The 18,023-nt window shown below is 43.2% G+C and overlaps 1 long non-coding RNA gene across 3 annotated transcripts in view; it reads right to left on the reverse strand.

Moving 5' to 3' along the window:
* Positions 1-2,725: 2,725 nt before the first annotated feature.
* LOC139827608 (uncharacterized) overlaps positions 2,726-18,023 on the reverse strand; it is a 90,277-nt gene continuing 74,979 nt past the window's right edge. For all 3 annotated transcript variants that reach the window (XR_011738434.1, XR_011738435.1, XR_011738436.1), the window contains exon 4: positions 2,726-2,966. This is a non-coding gene — a long non-coding RNA (uncharacterized lncRNA). The remainder of the gene's footprint in view (positions 2,967-18,023) is intronic.

Raw genomic sequence — 18,023 nt, forward strand, 5'->3', positions numbered from 1 at the left:
GGAAAGCAAAGCGTTCCCACACCCGGTGATGTTCTCTGGTCATTTCTTCCAATGCAGCAGTACTACTATTTTGGGCAAAGAATTATCTATGCTTACTACTGTTAGGAGCAAAATGAGGAAAATGCCTTTCTAAGTGGAGGATGAAGTAGATGTGCAGAACATGAGTGAATCAGGTAGAAACATTGAAGCAGCTCCCAAGTGAAATCCCACCTCTGCTGAAGCTGGTGAGAAACTCTTAGTGAGGACACTGGAACTTCAGTGCTTTTCCTTCCTTCACCCGTGGAAAAAGCCAGCATGGCAGCAGCATTGCAGGGCGACCTGCTGCCTCAGTGAATCATAGCATGAGTTGATTTCAATACCCTTCCAATACTGTAATAAATTTATAATTTAAATTACAGACTCTAGGGTACAACCAAATGCTGTTTTTTCATACAGCATTCAATATGATAATGTGTTCAATAAAGAACAGGTACATTCACAGAAATAAATGCCTCTTTGTTTCAGATACACCTTGTCCTCAGGTTAGAGATACATTATCAATAAGATTTTTTTTTTTTCACAATAAATTGGTTTTTATAGGGCAATAAAAACACTAAGGTGGACCCACTTCACCCTGACGTCTGGATCCACATATATGTTGGATACCAGTTCTTCTGATTCATCTTTTTGGGTCCCTGCCCATCAGTCATTTCCTGTCTATTCGGTGATTGTGATCAGCATCAGTGATTGTGTCCCTGCTTATTTGTCTCCCAGGGACGATGAATACACTGAGTTGCAGAAGAGAGAAAAATCTCAACAGCAGTAAAGCAACATTGGAGAGACTTCGTCTACTTCTTTTGCACTCACCTACATGGACACTGGATGAACTGGCTGTCCATGTGTGAAGTGACCTCCTGTTCAGCAGGGAAGCTCTCCTTCTCTCTCACCTTCCCACACCAGTGTCCCCGGCTGTGTTTTTCACCAGTTGAAATTGTCAGCCCATCAGGGCAGGCAACCTTGCCCCTGGGGTATCTCTGGCGCACTATGGCAGAAATTATCTATGACATTGTTTTTCCCCATGCTTCTAGACATTGCCCTAGGCCTGTAAAATATATATGTTTACCAAGTATATAAAATCAAATCAGTCTCACGGGAAAGAAGCACCCAGACGGGGTTCCCCCCTGCTGATGATCAATTTGTGCATTAGAAGGCGATAAGCAAGAAGATGTAGTGCGAAGCAATACTGGGCTCCTGGTGGTTTTGTTGTTGTTGTTGCAACACGGTGGAGAATATCCAGACTTGTAAGTGAGTCAAGGAACAAAGTCTTCCTATTATGCCAGCTCAAATACTAAACCATCTTATAGTCACACATCTGCATGATCCTAACCTTCTCTCATTACAAACACAGTAGGGATTTCCTTGCACCACACTAGCTTTGCATGGGGCCTATATTTTTATCCAGCAAAATCACATATTGTTACCTCCATATGTACAGTGGAAACAACAAGAGTAATGGAACCTTTAATCCTCATTTTTCAAAATTAGATTATAGTTTTATCTTCACTTTCTCTTAGTTTTTAAATCCCTCCCAATGCTGAGCATTGAAGACACTGCTCTTCCCTTAAACACACTCTTTGCTGGCTCCAGTTGTGGCGGGCTAGAAGGGGCTGCCTAGACAGGTCCAAACCACAGGAGACTGCATGGATCACCTTCAGTCACCTTCCCTGTGTCCCTTGAAGAATGAGTTTAATCGGAACAGATAAAACAAATGCCATATAATGTAAAATTAAATTAAAACCTATATGCAACAACAAAGATAGTATTAAGACGTATCCATCATGCCTCTCTATCTCTGCACTTGCAGATAAACAGAAATTTATAAGCCAGGAACTATTTCAGTGCTAAACCAGAGGCTGGAAATATTGAATTAAGCTACACATATTTGCCAAAGGCTTTTCTGAAAGTTGTAAGGTCTGCACAGTGCAGTCTCTATCTCCTGCCACGCTCTGGAGTGAAACTCATTACGCAGCATAACATGGTGGATCCTGCTTTAAGGTATGAAGAAAATCATTGTGTGATCCAGTCAGCTGCCTCACACCCCAATTACGTAGTTTCAGTTGGCATATATGCTCAGAAGTACTGTCATGTAGTATACTTGAGGACTGCTTAATAAATTTAATTTAATTGTTGTGAAGTAATTATTCTGCAAACTGCAGTCTGCTAGGAAGAACTAAATATCCTTGTATAATCATGGTAGTGTAGTTAAAGCTGCAATTAGATACTATTATTGGGTCTCCTGTAACGATGTCTAGGAAACTTCCTCTGCCCTGAAAATTGCCAGACTTATGCTGATAGGAGCAAAGAATATTGCTGAAAACTTGGAATACCCTGTACCAAACTGCTCTTGAACTAAATGTAAACAAAAGTCAACTGATTGAATCATCCCCACTAATATGAATGTTAAGTTCTCATGCAGTAATTATTGTTATTTAAACTGAAGTATTTAAGCTGGCGTATGGGTCTGCAGCAAAGACCTGCAGATGCCTTTATGGTAATCACTTTACAACACTGAATAAAATGGCAATCCTTGCCCTGAGTACCTTGTTTCACAAATAAATGCAAGCACATATAAGCTGCAATGAATTTTTAGAGGAAGGTAAATACAGTATATTTCAGTCTCTCATATATATATGTTATGCAGGTATGTAAAAATTAACACAACGTGCTCTCTCTAAACTATCTTACCTTTGTTCTGTTCATCTCCTGGTATCTTCAGCAAAGTGCTCTGGTGCTACCTGAAAGGAGATGGGGACCATGTGGGTCTGCAGGCACTGGTGCAGAAGTCAGATCATGCTTCTCCTAGGTGTGAATTGCTGGCCTCTCCAACCCATTTCCAACGTGAAACAGTGCAGTCAGAGCCCAGTCTTCGCTCATCAGTGTTGTGCTGGTAAATCAAGACTACCTCCAGGCTGGAATTGCTTTGCCACCTGTAAAGGGCAACTTGTGTCCATCAGATGCTTTTAGTGCCGTACAACTCCCTGTCCACTACCCCCAAGGAGAGCTGTGATGCTCACTGCCACTTCAATACATCAGACCTTCCCTAGCAAAATGTGTCGATGTCTGATGTGCTTGAATTTTGTGAACTGCACTTTGTGTTCAAAGTCTGTGCTAGCATGCCTGCAAGTCCTCCCACCTCTGCTCCTCCTGGGCATTTTTGGGTGTTTGAGTGCTTCCTACTGGCTGCCAGAGCCTCAGCAGTGGCGGCTGGCAAGGATCCCAGCCTGCTGGGGATTTTACTCCTTTTCCTTTTCCCCTTTTCACTCTTAGCCCCTTGTTGAAGTTTCACCCCCCTGCCCTGCTTCAAACACTTCTGCAGAGCTCATCCCTTTCCAAAACAGGTAGGGCAGTGAAGGCAGCCCTGCGGACAGTGAGGACATGTTTCATCCTGTCTGCAAGCACAGCTGAGCAGTTGGATCACAGCAAAGCCCCAAGCCCTGCCTGCACCATGGTCTGCTCTGCACCCTCAGCCTGACAAGCACTGACATCTATAGAAAGCCTTTTTCTCCATGAGCTGATAGGTTTTCACCCAGGATCACCCATGGATCTCTTCTGTGGGATTTGTAAACTGAGCTCTAATTAACTTCAAAAAGGAAATGCAAAAAAAAAAAAAAAAGGGAATTTGCTGGGTTTGAACGAGGAGGCCTCATGAAAGCAGACTGCATATTTGATTTGTTCTATCAGACAATAAGATGATCAAATGATTTAAACAGTTGATATGTCGTGAAAACTCATCCTGTCACAGTTGGGAGGTAGATGGAGTCCTAATCACTCATCTCCCCTCAGTGTCATTCCCCGCTCTCTGTTTGCTGTGAGACTGCAGACTTCAGAGTTTAATGTGCTGATAATTGGAAGGTGCTTCTCTCAATAGCATTCAAGACAGATTTTTGAGAGAAAGAGTCCTATTTTCAAAAACAAATATCTGAGATAATGCCATGAACTCCTTGTACCCTAGTTTTAACTTCTGCATTGTGCCCTTGGTATATCATCAGTAAATTTTGTTTACAGTTTCCATTTTTTACTCATATTATGCTTTTCTCCCCCTTCCTTTCTCTTTCCTCCCATTCTTTCTCTTTCTTATCATCTTTTCTTTCCCCTTTGAATCCAGCATCCCAGGAAGTTCAGTGAACATGCCCTACTTGATATTATTCATGCAGGTGTCTTACAGGACTCTTTTAAACATGTTGCAAGGAATCGAGTTCACTCTTGAGCAAAGGTTTCTGAGGAGGGTGACTTTATTACTCAGACACACTCTGCAGAATACAGATAAACTTCAGTGCTCCCCTCTAGCCCTCTGTTCCTCTTCTAGCATTCCCAGCACAGGCAGTTATCTTCATCAACAAGTTCAAATCACTACATACTTGCAGCGTCAGTGGTCAACGAGTGCATGTTTTACTTGGTCCATGAGATGAACTAAATGGCTAAGTCATTTTTGCTGGTCAAAAACATCCTCTTACCTTAATGGAACAGCTTAATTATTTCTTTTTTTCTCCCGGTCCTGGGAGACAGATTATTGAAGACAGATGGGCGCAGAAGTGTGCATACATTAGTGGGTGAGGCTGGATGCAGCTTTTCGTGGATGGGAGGATCGACAGCTGCCTGATAGCATTCAGACACCCAGGAAATTGCCAGAGCCTACCAAACGTGTGGAGCACTGGTGACCTGTGTCATTCTGACACCTTGAGCTGGGGGCCTACGATGTCATGCGCACACAAAATCTGGCACCTCCTTGTATACTTGGCTTCATGCATCAGACACAGGCAAATGTGTAATCACACAGGCACCACTTTTTAAACAGTTATCTATTTGCATCAGCGGCGTGTTCTCCATTCTCTATTGCTTTACAACATCATTTAAAAATTGATGTTATTGTCATCTCTTTTGCTGCCACTAGTTTCCCTCCCTGCTGCAAACTCTCTGAAGCTGCTTGTCTGGAAGGCAGCATTGCCTGCTGGTGACAGGGAAGCCAGCCATGCTACCAACAGCCCTGCAGAGCCCAGCCTAGGAGGGAAAACATCAGCCTTTGCAGGTGGGCTATGAGCTGTGCTGAGTAAAGAGACATGGTATTCATGTTTCACATGTAATGGGAAATCCAGAGTAATGATAACTATAGAATGATCCCTGCTGTGATGGGCAGGACCTCTGCCATTCTCATCACAATGCTAATATGACTTCTGTCCTTCAAGGATTAGCAGCATCATTAAGGTGAAGATTTCAAAGCATGCAGATGACTTAGAAACAGCAATGACATTAATTGTATGTTGGTGGCTTTTGTTTGTTTGTTTCATTTACCACTTTTAAATTTGCAAAATTTTGCAAATTACTTCCTTGGGTGCCTCTCTTGAACAACGGTGATAACCATGACTTGTGTGCATCTGGTACAAGGCTGGAGTGATGTCATTCACTCAAATTGTCCCCACACCATGTTTTTGACTAGAGACACCCACTTCAAAGTCTCAAATATTCAGCTGTCTTGAGGGGAACTCGGCTGTTCAGGTCTAACAGCTTGGTTATTTATACTGTGAGGTTGTTTCAGTTCATCCCTATAAAAGTGCAGTTGTGCTTTGAAAATGCAACTGTTGTACATGTAATTTGGATATTAAGTGCATCAATTGCAGTGGTGAGAGGGTCACAAAATGGTTTTCCAGATTGCATCTCAGGACCCCACTGGCCCATGACTGGGCAGTGTCACCTAATAAATGTGCTTCATGTGATCCTGTGTGGAGTGACACAATTAATTCTTTAGCAGGAAACTCCCTGGGATGGAGAGGCCATGCTCCTTTTGCATTTCAGTGCAGCATCTAAAAACAGTTTCCCAGGCTGTGAGTAGGACTGTGACAAACAGCCACCAAAATAGCAAATAGTCTTAGAGTTTCCTTAGTTCAGACAGTAGATGTGCTCTTCAGCTAGTGAGCAGAGCGAAAACCAGAATGCTAGTCCTCCTTTTTTTGTTTTTTTTTTTTTTTTTATTTTTATTTTTATTTTTATGTTTATTTTTATTTTTATTTTTATTTTTATTTTTATTTTTATTTTTTTTATTAAGAGAGGACCCTCTGATGAGAATTTCATCAATTCTCCCACAGAGCTAGTCAGAAAACTTTGAAATAAAGTCAGCTGCTGGAAACGTTGTCTGGAGTCTGCGAACCCTCATTTGCATTTTGATTTCTGTGACTTAACTGAAAGCACAGGTTGTCCCTGCCAAATATCCCTCGTCTACTGAGGGATGTACAAGGTAGAACTGCCCAAAGCAGCCTGACTTATGAGGACTGCCACGGCAACACAACCAAAGCATCCCTAAACATTTAGTAATAAAAAATCTGTTGTTCTTTAGTCGCCAGGATTTAACAAGCCTAATCCCTAGGAGAGGTGATAAAAATTCATTAATCTAATTAAATACTTCTTATTGCCAAAGTGACTTTGTAGAGTAGCTTTGCTGAAGGATAAGTGCAAAGTAAAATGGAGTCCCAGCAGAGAAACAAACGTTAGACTTCAGCAAGCTGGTACACGCTTCATTAAACTCATAATTATCCTTTGGTTCTAAGTAGCTGATAATATTTAATGAGTATCCAAGATAATTTAAAGAAAATGTTTACTAATGAGGAACAAACAGTGTTATGGAAAACTGATATCTGGGGTACCATAGCCGTGTATCTTACCTGTATCTTGTGTACTTGCTTTTGTACAAGTGATTTAAATGTTCTTGTTAAACTGTTTTTCTACAGGCTGGTGTTGCAGGTTTCGCTGGGATCCCCTGTGAAGTGTAAGGCATCCCAGGGTGAACAGGACATGCTACAGAGCTGGTAGCACTGCAGGCAGAATAAATCCAAGGGGCCTGAGCACAGAGAGGGGAGAAAAGCACCCAAGGACCAGGGTCCCTTTGTGATGCCAGGGGGCTTATTTCTACCAGGACTTTCCTGAGCATTAGCGTCTGGCTTCTAGATTGTGAGGGAACCTAATTTTTGGCTTCTTGTGGGCAAACTTGTGGGGTCAGGGTGAACACACTGCAGTCTGTGCAATTTGTATCATTAACTTCAACAGGAATATAATTTGACTCCTGACAGCCTATCTATCACCTGTTAGGAGGTAAAGTGGGATAGCCAGCTGAGCACTGGCTGATTGCTTCCCTCAATATTCCTTTACAGGGATTTGTTTCTTCTTCTCTAGTGATGTGTGACTTCTAACTCAAAATAGTGTGTATTGGGGATACAGTGTATGTTTTCTTTGCCTTTGCATCACACAGAGTTACAGTTCTACGTCTTCCTAGTGCAGACATATAAAGAGTTGTGATCCTTACTTAAAAAACAACAACGAAGAAAATACATTGCCTCAGCACCCAAGCTCAGGTGATGAGATGTAGGAAATGAAGGGGTGATGAGAAAGAGATCAGATTAAAGAGCAAGCTGTGCCCTGACCCTCCATCCAGCTTCGGTGAGCACTTTCCTCCTGCACTCTGCAGCTGCTGCAGCCCCCCCAAGCACAGCCGGGAGCCCCATCAAGGCTCCCTCTCCTTGGCTGGCTCCCACTTCTGTTTGCAAATGTGCTGCTTCAGGAGGCTTTTTTTGTTTGCAGCCCCACAGCAGAATGCCCAGAATGAGCTATAGTGACCTTACTGTGGCCTTTCAGTACTTAAATGAGCATATAAGAAAGATGGGGACAGACTTTTAACAGGGCCTGTTACAATAGGACAAGGGGCAATGGTTTTAAACTAAAGGAGGGGAGATTCAGGCTAGATATGGGGAAGAAATTATTTACATTGAGAGTGGTGATACACTGGAACAAGTTTCCCAGAGAGGTGGTAGATGCTCCATCCCTGAAAACATTCCAGGCCAGGCTGGACGGAGCTCTGAGCAACCTGCTCTCACTGAAGATGTCCCTGCTCATTGCAGGGGGTTGGACTAGATGACCTTTAAAGGTCCCTTCCAACCCAAACTATTCTATGATTATATGAAATCAGCATTATCACATCACAGCATTATTTATTTTATATGTAGCAGTTATATGTAGTGGTTGGTGTAAAAAGAAACAGCCTGCATTGCCCATGTCTCGCAGTCTGTCGTTTCCTCTGCGCTGTGATCTAGCCTGATTTATCACTTGTAGGTACCTTTCTGGGAGCTGGGGTTACTTTTCCTAACACCATGTCTCCCTGCCTGACCATTTTTTTGAGGTTGCCCAACTGAAGAGACACAACCCTGCTTTAAAACAGGGGTGGCTGTGCCTGATCCAATCAGGACCAAAGTTCTAAGCCTTAATACTGGGGTTCTCGGGTGAATATAATCCCCTGAGCTCTCTAAAGTCATTGCATGCTTTCCTGCAGCGCATGGTGAACACCAATAGCAGTCAACATTTCTGAAACCAGACAGCAAACAGCAGAGTAGAAGCACACGTAAATATAAAAGTAACGTAGATATTCCTCACTTTCATCATAGCAGGAAAACAGCCTCTGCTACAAAATGCCTGCATATAGCCTTGTGTCCTGACAGCATATGTATATTATTGCAGGTATTCTGGGAATGAAAGGAAATGGGGACTGTGTGGATTAGCAGACCACATGCATGTGCCTATTTTATGGCTGTGATTATCTTTGTAAGGTGCTTAAATGCTGAAAGTGTAGCATCCTATAAATGGGTAGACAGATTAGATTAGATCTGCAGTTCCCAGCAAGGGAGTTTATACCTGCTTGGCTCACTTGGAGGCTGAGTTTCTCCTTAAATGCAGTGTTGCTAGCTGTTTCTTATGCCCTTTATCAGCTGGGTTTTCAACCGGCAGCCTCACAAGCCTTGATGTTCTATCTTTGATCTCAGATATATTTTTGTACATAAAACCATATTTCACACCACCTTTGTGAGCTGTTATGTTAATTCATTGTCTGTCTACTATCCTGGCTACTAGTAATGCTATAAATACAGTATAAGGAATGAGTAACACCCATCCATGCACCCAGTCCTGGTCCTGAAGTGAAATCCAAGGCAAACATCCCATTTAGGGGAAGAGCAGGATTTTGTTTCAGATCTGTACGTATGAGATTTTCAGTTTTTGTGTAATGGAAACCTGATTTCAGAGAGGTTGCTTGGACCATAAGGGCTGTGCTACTGCTATATTGCAGCACTTCACTGAAGCTGGGCTTTTTGTTCAGATGCATTGGCAGAATGCCTGGCGATGGCTTTTTGTTGAGTTAGGTTTGGAAGCAGAAATTGAGTAAGATTACTCTTTAGCAAATATTTGTAAGCCTTGCAACTAGTCGCTGGCTTTGAAGCAGGAAAAGTGTCATTCTAACAGCTGCCTTTCCTGTATTTGACAACGACACTGCAGATGTGGTTCCTCTTCTGCTGCACAAAGGGTGTCAATCTGGTGAGCAGTCATCAGTCTATTGAGAAGAAACTGTCAGTTCACATTTGGAGAACACAGGGACAGGAGAGAGAACGGTTTATGTACCTCGTCTTGGAGACAGGGAAAGAGTTGTAAAACTGTCCTAGCCATTTAAAAGTGGGTTCCTTTCAAAATCCAAAGCACTCTTCCCATTGAGCATCTTACAGCTGAACAGATATAGTGATGTGTTCACAACTACTGTGACACGTAGAGTTAAGCATACAGGTGGTGTGAGCTTCAGTGCTCAGTGTAATGTAACGTCACCCTTGCGAAATGTAATTAACCCACTTCATTTTTAAATAGTTGGTTTTCTCAGTGTGAAAGCTAAATTATATAACATAATGTTATTCATAAAATGCAAGTTTTCTGTTTGCAGCAGATTCCCTTTGATTTAAATTGGAAAATGGTATGTAATCAAAGCTTTTTAAAAATCTACAAAGGATGCATAGAGCAAGAACAAAAATTCCCTTCCAACAAACCTGTCCAGACTAAAAGGAATATATTTTTCTCTTGTTTCAAGTAGACATGTGAAGTGAGGGGGAACATGGGTTTGGAGGTTTCTGGTACATCTATTTTTCTCTTTGCACCAAAGGTGTCATTGGTTTTAATGTGGTTATATGTGGTATTGGTTTTAGTGTAGCTATATATGGTATACATACCATTAAAATGAGGCTGTGATTCTAGGCTTATGCCCTCATCCTGACTGTTATTCTTAACTCAAGTTGTTTCAGTGAGGTTGCTCTTGATGATCATGACTCTTGGTTTTATGCATTTGAAAAGTCATGACTGTTGCCCTGCCCTGTTAGAAGCTTCAGCCTGATGAAGGGCTACTCATGGGTGGCTGATCCTGGGGGGGTGCAGGGGGTGCTCTGCCTTGTCCCTGTCTTGTTGGCAGCAGCTGGGCTGGCAGGACGGGAAGGCTTCTGTGGGCTCTGATGGCCACCTCCCCTCAGATAGGAAAGGAGCAGTAAAGACAACTGAAGCTGGGAGCTTGTGGCGAACACAGACAAACACAGAAACAAAAGGATTTCTGGATTTTTTTCTATGCTGACATTAAAAAAATACAGCAGGGTTTCAGCTCTTCCAGCCCCAAATACTGCACCCAAAATACCAGCAAACTCAAACTTCTTTACAGTAATGGAAATACAGGGAAAAATACCAGAATACTAAGAAAAAAGTTGAAACTTCAGCTGAGGAATAGACCATTCTTACTACCCTGTAAATTAATTCTCACGTATTCTTCATAGTTGGGTATATAGCATTTGACTTCCACAATTGAGATTTAAGTATAAAACTACCAAAGTTTCAAAAGTAGCCTCTAAAAGCAGCCATCATTTCAGTAGGACATGCTGGAGGGAAAGACATTCTCCTCAATAATTTATGAATAGCACATATTAAGTATCCAATGTATGCCAGGTAATTGTACTGAGATACTAGGTTTTCACACTAGGTAAACAAATAACTATAATGGAAATCCAACCAGTTAATAGTTAGCTGGGAACACCTGTAAGTGATGGGCTTCAGTTCCAAAACCCAAGGATTTTTTTGTGTAGAAAAGAGCTGCTGTGTCTCATGAGTAGCCAGAAGGTCATGAGGTTTGCTGAGATGAGAACCAGAAGCCTAAAAAAGGGAACCACAGAAGGGCAGAGGAAAAGACAGAGTATGTTGATGCCTGAGACATTCAGACACTATGAAAGGATTAAAAATAGGGTGGGTGATGGTTTATGTGTTAAACAGAATGGTAAACTTGATTTCAGTGCTCCATCTGTGAAAAGTCTGAGCATGAAGGAAAATGCATTGGTTATGCTCATGCCATTTAGACAGTGTGTCCATCCACTTGGTGTAAAGTCTGCCTGTGAAAAGTCTTTGTGTGGCCTGAGAACTACATTTACAGATATGAAATATATTTGAGTGTCTGGTTTTCCCTCCTCTGTTTTCTTCCAGCCCTTTAAATATCTCTCTTTCCACTCAAACTTTTATTCCATCAGCCGGGGGAATGAGGAGGGGGCACTGCACTTAATACTGGACCGCATTCAGGAGCCCAAATGCTCTTAGTTCTGTCATCAGTTCCCTGAGCAACCCTGGGCACTTGTGGTGGCAAAACAGGTTCTGAGGCCAGTACTTCTACATGACATCCTGAGATCTGTTGGCAAGCAGCACCACATCAGCCCTGGTGAGGCGCGGAAATGACCTGTATCACTGGATTTATTCCATCCGTTATTAATGATGAGCCTGAAGACCTGAAAGGAAGCCGCCCCTGCTTCTCTTGTGGGTCACTGACACCCCGGTGAACTCAGTTTGTTTTCCAGCATCAGATGTCTACGGCCAAAGCCCTGCTCAGTGTCCTCTCCCCAGCCATGTTGCTGGGCAGCAGGGGGCTGGAGGGGCTGGGGTGGAAACAGGGACCTTCCATGCCTCCCTTGATGGATGCTCGGTACACATGGGTGAGATACTTGTTTGTAGGCGCAGGGGTTACTGCAAGAGCAGACCTGAAGGCTCTGTGATGCTGGGTGTGGTGGGTTGACCCTCGCTGGACCCCAGGTGCCCACCAAAGCCACTCTGTCATTCCCCTCCTCAGCTGGACAGGGGAGAGAAAATACAACAAAAGGCTCGTGGGTCAAGATAAGTACAGGGAGAAATCACTCAGCAATTGCCATTACAGGTAAAACAGGCTCCACCTGGGGAAATTAGTTTAATTTATCACCAATCCAATCAGAGTAGGATAATGAGAAATAAAACTGAATCTTAAAAGCACCTTTCCCTCACCCTTCCCTTCTTCCCAGGCTTAACTTCACTGCTAATTTTCTCCACCTGTTCCCCCTCAGCAGCTCAGGGGGATGGGGAACCGGGGTTGAGGTCAGTGCATCACACACTGTCTCTGCTGCTCCTTCCTCCTCAGGGGAGGACTCCTCACACTCTTTCCCTGCTCCAGCTTGGGGAACCTCCCACAGGAGACAGTTCTGCACAAACTTTTCCAACGTGGGTCCTTCCCACGGGTTGTGGTTCTTCACAAACTGCTCCAGCATGGGTCCTTCCCAGAGGGTGCAGTCCTTCAGGAACAGTCTGCTCCAGCGTGGGTCCCCCATGGGGTCACAAGTCCTGCCAGCAAACCTGCTCCAGTGTGGGATCCTCTCTTTCCACAGGTCTACAGGTCCTGCCAAGAGCCTCCTTCAGTGCTGGCTTCCCATGGGGTCACAGCTCCTTCGGACATCTACCTGCTCCAGCATGGGGTCCTCCCTGGGCTACCGGTGGATCTCTGCTCCACTGTGGACCTTCATGGACTACAGGGGAATCTCTGCCTTGGACTACCTCCTCCCCCTCCTTCACTGACCTTGGTGTCTGCAGAGTTGTTTGTCTCACATCTTGTCACTCCTCTCTCCGGCTGCAATTGCTGTTGCGTGGTTTTATTTCCTCTTCTTAAATATGTTGTCACAGAGGTGCTACCACTGTCACCAGTGGGCTCAGCCTTGATCAGTGGCGGATGTATCTTGGAGCTGTTTGGCATTGGCTCTGTCAGACATGGGGGAAGCTTCTAGCAGCTTCTGACAGCAGCCATCCCTGTAGCCCTTGCTGTCACCAAAACCTTGCTATGCAACCCAATACAGCCAGTTTTGTGTTTCATATGGAAAGCACATTTATATTGTTTAAAGAATTGAGTCAAACTAACCTACAGCAGGGATGCATTCATTTTTGCATGTAAGACTTCACACCCATTATGTCATGGGTACAGCATAGCATTTTCTCAAATTGTTTGTAATTCAGCATTTAAAATGATATAGTGTTGTAAGTTAAGCAATTATCAAGACCTCAATTCCAAGACACAGAGGTTCCAGGTTATAAGTCTCAGGAGTTTTATTTACTTTAATTCATGTCAGCTCATTATCAACCTCGTCGGTGAGCACAGACTTAAAAGTAAGCCTGGATCAGTCATTATTCTAGGTACACACATGTGGATTAAGGGTCTTTTCTTCTATACAGTTTGGGAAAGGGGGTGGAAATCTATATTGTTTCACTTTCCATTATTCAAATTTGCAAAATAATTTTTAAATGAATCAGGGAGGCCATGGAGATCACTAATAACATCTCTTGTATCAGAAGTAATTTGGTTTGTAACTCTCTATGATCAAATCAAATAATCCTTTTATACCTGACCAAAATTACTTTGTAGAGTTCATGTGCTACTGCTAATAATCATCATCACAGTGTGTCTTTGAACCATTAGGCATTATGTTATACACATTTTTATGATGAGGGTGTTAGAACTAGAGATCTGATGTCTCTTTCTGATGGTTTCCTTGAAATGCAAGTACTTTTCAGCTGGCTTGCAAGGAAGACAGACACAAGCAGCGATCCACTGTCAAAATCTCTTGCAAGCTACAAGTCAGTCTTCATGTCCAGAAAGATGTCATGTTACCTCTGTGACCTCAACCTCCTCCTTCTGCTGCAAATGTCTACTTGGCCTTACTCCTACTTGATAAGAATAATAACCAACTTTAAATATCAGATTTGCTGGTATTTAATTGACCGTTATTGCTTTCATTTTGATACATGTTGTCTCAAAGAAATAATGCAAAATTTCTGAACTGTTGTGGGAAAGCGTGAACTTAAGTTTTAGCCCTTTTTCTTGGTAAAACCATGGGCAAACTTCTTAATCTTTACAAAGTTATTTCTCTGTCCCTAGGGATTTTTTGCTGCACTAAATCTTGCATATATGTTTCTCATTTGGGACATCATTCTGCACAGGTGGAGAAATATGATTCTACTTTCTTCTAGAAAGCTTTAGTTTATTCAGATTTCAACATAAAACATAGTAAGTGTTGGTATGCTAGTCAAAATTTTATAATTTATTGGCCCTGTGCTAATGCATATTGAGGTGAACACTCTTCACTTTTCCCTCCATTCATAGGTTGATCCAAATCCTATAAAATACAAACTGTTTCATAATTTTAACCACTATGTTAGTTTCAATGCAAGATTGACATCCCTATATGCATTTATGAGATGCATCTTTCTCCATGATATTGCACCTCACATGTTTTTTATAAGGTCCCTATTCTGGGGTTCCCCCCTGGGATTCTGCAGCCCTGCAGGCTGAAGCTCTGAATTCCAGCTGCCTGATGCCAACCACCAGGATATTAAAGCCTTATGGATGTTATAACAACGTAGGGCAAACAAGAGAAACCATTATGCTGTACTTTAAAAAAGGTTTCAAACTTCTTTCCAGGGGCAGGCAATTGCAGAGTTTGTAGGGCTGCCTGAGTCTGGCTCCTGCCAGCTTTACCTTTGAGTTAAACAGGCAAGTGTCCTACTTAAAGGCAGATGTAAAAAATGAGGCGGGTTGGGAGAGATCATTTCTTAGCTGATCTGGAGTCAGGCCATTCAGGCCTTAGCAGATTGTAACCGATAGCTTGATTTTCACTAGGAAGTAAATGGGTGGCCAGCACAAAGTAATGAAAGGCTTTATTACCATATGGTGCCTTACAAAGCTCCTCCATTGTACAGTGACAAAGAACTAAAAACTTCTTAATCAGATCTGCCTAAAAAGGAGAAAATATTAAAAAATAATTCAAACTTTGCCAAGAACCTTAAGTTACTGGGAAGACAAGACATAGGCTGGCACATCAGGGGTGGTCCCCTCCCTCCCAGGTCCTTTGCCATGCAGAGGTCGTGGCTCTGAGGATCCTGACAAGGGGGTACCACTCAGTCCTCTGGCTCTATATTCCTCCCAAAGTGCAGTTTTTGTCTGCACTCAGTGGTATCGCTGCTGGGTTTTATCCCATTTCCATCACAGCAATAGCAGGGAAGGCAAGCAGGGAGTAACAGCTCCTGTAAAGGCTGCAGGGTCCTGCTATGTGAGTGAGCCTCATCATCAGCGCCCGGTGCTTGTTTTCTCTCACTTTTGGTGGAAAAGTATGTCAAGGGATGCCAAGGTAAATTCTTCTCTTCCTCGCTTTTCCCCCCTCCCCCCCACCTCTCCTCCTTCAAGTCTGTCTTTGTGTCATCTCTTCAAAGTACACTACCTGTAAAATATTGATTCACAGCAGGCTGAGCTGCCAGGTTTAGATTTCTTTTTCACTGGCAGCAATAATAAACTACTACAGACAGTGCAGGCTCAGTACCAGCCTCATCATTGCACCACAAGCACATCAGTCTGTCTTATGCGTGACTCAACATAATGAAACAAGGACCCAGAGGTGTCTCAAAAGGAAGAGGGAACTGAGAAACAACCACGAGGGACATTAAAGGAGCCTAAGGAGGCTGTAAGTTGAGGATGCAAAAAGTGCCATCCTAAGCAGCAGTAACAACAGCTGTGTTTATTCAAAATAACTTGTCAGAAAAAAACCCTAATACAATAAAATAACTGGTGTGACCTGAGACTAGAAATTTAGAATAAACAAACTCTCTCCTTCCTCTGTTCAGCTTAAAAACAGGAATACCACCCACCCCAGCTATCTTCATAGTCTTTATATTGTTGAAAAAATTGTCAGGAATGATTATGGGAAGGTAAAAAGACCCTCAATAGCTTATGGCAGTGCTATGAAAATTGTGCCTGGTGGGAACAGTAGATCAATGTATGTGATGTATGAAATGCATTCCAGTTTGATCAGAGGCAAGGCTTTCTTGCCTTATGAGCTATAAAAAGAGTAAGACAGAGGTCTTGGAGTAAGCCAGGGTCCCACACTGGCACATCCCTCTTTGGTGTGTGCTCACTGGAGCGCTCGAAGACTAAAGTAATAAAGCCAGACAAAGGACAGATGTAAGAATGTTCTTTGCAAACAGTGTATGTTTAGGTATATGCTGAGGCAAAAAGTCAGAGCAAGACATTATTTTCCTTACACTAGTACACCTGCTGTATTACTATTTTGCCAAATATATGTGAATGTATATACATGTGTTTATACTTGTAGTTTCCCTTGACTGTGACTACTTTTCTTTTAAACAGTTCTCAGGTAGAAGCAACTGGGAAAATGTCATATGAGCTTTTCTGGCTTTTGCTGCCATTTGCCTAAGATTTAAGAGTTTGGGGGAAGGGAAAGCAAACAAGCAGTGTCAATAAGCCGATAGGAGGAGGTGATAGATCTAGCTTTGCATTCTTATTTTACTCAAGCTTTCAGAAAGTGATGGAAGCTGTCTTGGCATCCAGTGATGAAGCTATGAATGGCTGTGATCCCCCACAGATTTCACCACTTGAATCCTATGCCTTCAGTGGGGCCAGAATGCATCTTTGAGTTCAGAAACGATAGTCCTGCAAGTTGCAATCTGATCCCCTGAGCTTCCAGAGTCAACCGTCTCTTTGGGAACCCCTTCCAGTACAGGACTCAGATAAACCAAGGAACCACTGCTGCTATGTTGCCAGTATGTTGGAAATTTCACTGTATTCAGACACTAATACCTGAGAGGCTTTGGAAAGCACTGAGAAGAGGGATATCACCCAGCTTTAGACACCCTCAGATATCTGTGTCCAAGACAGCCACCCCATGCCAGGCTAGTGAAGAGGAAGAGGTACTTCCAGGACGCAATGTTTAGCTGCCATCCAGAGGAGGTCCCCAAAAGGTGTCATACACACTGACATTCCTGTAGAAGCCTGGTTTGGTGTGAAGTACTTGGAAATTACTATTTGTGTGGCTAAAATGAAGAAGTTGATTTAAGAATATTGAGATTTTAAAAATAGCATAATAAAGGGGCTTATATACTTTGAATTGTTTTTGAATTTTAAGGTGCTCTGAGATCATGTTTCCATCTTCTCTCCAGGACCATAAGGCCTAGAAAGGCAAAGCGAAGGTGGATTTTCTACAGATGTCTCAGATCCTTCTGCCACCTCTGCTGCAGTCACAACTCCCTCACATCTCTCTTGTGACATCACCTAGTTGTGTTACCACTTCTCCTCCTTATGTCCCACAGCCCTCGGCTCTACCCCAAGCTGCTTGATGCTGGGTCAGCCATGGGCTGCTGGGGTTTGGGGACAGCCTTGGTGCCCCTGGCCAGCAGCAGGTATCTGTACACCCACCGGCCATGCAGTATCTGACTGCTGAGCCCACACTGTGCGTGGCAGCAATTAGTGCCGCTCATCTTTACCCAGCTACTAGTTCTCACAAAGCTTGTAGGAATACTGTATCTTTGCAAAAACTTCTTTGGCCAGTGGGATCTGAAGTTACTAAGAAACAATGGATGTGTAAACATCATCTCTTCATGAACCGGAGCTCATACCAAAGACAAACCCACTCAGGTCCTGTGGTAAACACTCTTTCCAGGATTCAGGTCTCAGTGATAAAAATAAAGTCAAGAGGGGAGATGCTGCAGCTATAATTTCTGCCTGGCTTTGGTACTGCTATGGATTTGGTGTTCGATGCAAATAATTTAGTACCAGATTTTGTCACTGTCATTGCTGCTGAGCAGTGCAATAGAGTCACAGCCCTGCCTGGCTGAGCAGGTTTTTCTTGCTGCATCCACAGACCATTACTCATGGATGCAGCTTATCTTGGGGAGGAGGGATTGCTGCTGCAGGAAACCATCCTCAGAGGAAGCCAAGGTATCCCCATCGGCAGCACAGGAACCGCTCGACATGAGTGGGTGCCAGCACTGGTCCTCCCATGACTCTGCCTGTCTGTGAAGTTATGTAG

This window comes from Patagioenas fasciata, chromosome 3 (assembly GCF_037038585.1).
Source record: "Patagioenas fasciata isolate bPatFas1 chromosome 3, bPatFas1.hap1, whole genome shotgun sequence".
NCBI lineage: Eukaryota > Metazoa > Chordata > Aves > Columbiformes > Columbidae > Patagioenas > Patagioenas fasciata.